Source organism: Malurus melanocephalus, unplaced genomic scaffold, assembly GCF_030028575.1.
Source record: "Malurus melanocephalus ecotype Western Australia unplaced genomic scaffold, MMel_1.1 scaffold_7666, whole genome shotgun sequence".
In the NCBI taxonomy this organism is placed as follows: Eukaryota; Metazoa; Chordata; class Aves; order Passeriformes; family Maluridae; genus Malurus; species Malurus melanocephalus.
In genome coordinates, this window is record NW_026630896.1 from 1 (window position 1) to 1,220 (window position 1,220).

The following is a 1,220-nucleotide window of genomic DNA, read 5'->3' on the forward strand; positions in this document are numbered from 1 at the left end:
TAAAAAAGGGGGAAAAGAGGAGTTTTTGCAGCAGAACTCACCCGCATGGCGGTCTCGAAGGAACCGGCCAGGATGTGATCCACGGGCAGCTGGGAATTGTTGCACCAGGCCTGGGAAAAGGGGAAAAAAAAGGGAAAAAAAGGATGGGAAGGGATTCCAGGCACCCCAGAAATCCCAAAAATCCCAGAAAAAACCCCCCCAAAATCCCAGGAGAAACAGCACAAAGATTTTAGAAAAAAACACCCAAAATCCCAGGAGAAACAACACAAAAATTCCAGGAAAATGCAACGCAAAAATTCCAAACAAAACTCCAAAAAAATCCCTGGAAAAAAATCCCCAAAAATCCCAGGAGAAACAACCCAAAAAATTCCAGCCAAAACCTCCCAAAAATCCCAGGAAAAAACCCACAAAAATCCCTGGAAAAAAACCCACAAAAATCCCAGGAAAACAACCCCAAAAATTCCCAGGAAAAAACCCAAAACCCCCAGAAAAACAACCCCAAAAGCTCCCAGGAAAAAAACCCCAAAAATCCCAGAAAAAGAAAACCCAGAAGAGGAGGAATAAAGGAGAAAATTCCCATTTTTCCAAGGGAATTCAGGTTTTACCTGGGCCGGGCTGGTGCCTTTGGTGGGCGGCACAAAGAACCCGTCCTCGGCTGCTCCGGAGGGACCAGAGGGAACGTCCTGTGGGAATGGAGAGAGAATTCCCAAAATTCCCAAAATCACAGAGGATTCCCAGAGAATTCACGAGGAATCCCCGAGGAATCCCCAAAAAAATCACAAAGAATTCCAGAGGAATTCCCAAAGAAATCCCAAAGAATTCGCAAAGAATTTTCAAAGAAATCCTAAAGAACTCCCAAAGAAATCCTAAAGAATCCCCAAACAAATCCCAAAGAAATCCCCAAGAATCGCCTAAGAATTCCTGAAGAAATCCCAAAGAATTCCCAAAGAAATCCTGAAGAATTCTGGAGAAATCCCTGAGGAATCCCCAAAGAATTCCCGAGGAACCTCCGAGGAATCCCCAAAGAAATCCCAAACAATCTTTAAACAATTCCCAAAGAAATCCCAAAGAATTCCTGACAAATTCCCAAAAAATTCCCGAAAATCCCCAGCTCGTACCAGCTCCGGGGGCAGATCCAGATCCTCCTCCACCTCCCATCCCCCTCCTTCCTCGGGCCCTTTTCCCGTCCCTTCCTCTCCGAATCCTTCTCCGGCGTCCAC

At 45.7% G+C, this 1,220-nt stretch overlaps 1 long non-coding RNA gene across 1 annotated transcript; it reads right to left on the reverse strand.

The window, feature by feature from the left end:
* Nucleotides 1–44: 44 nt before the first annotated feature.
* On the reverse strand, nt 45–1,214 carry LOC130588608 (uncharacterized). The gene is made up of 3 exons (XR_008966993.1): nt 1,119–1,214; nt 606–683; nt 45–110 (listed from the first exon to the last, which is right to left on the reverse strand). It is a non-coding gene; the product is annotated as an uncharacterized LOC130588608 (long non-coding RNA).
* Between the last annotated feature and the right edge of the window lie 6 nt (nt 1,215–1,220).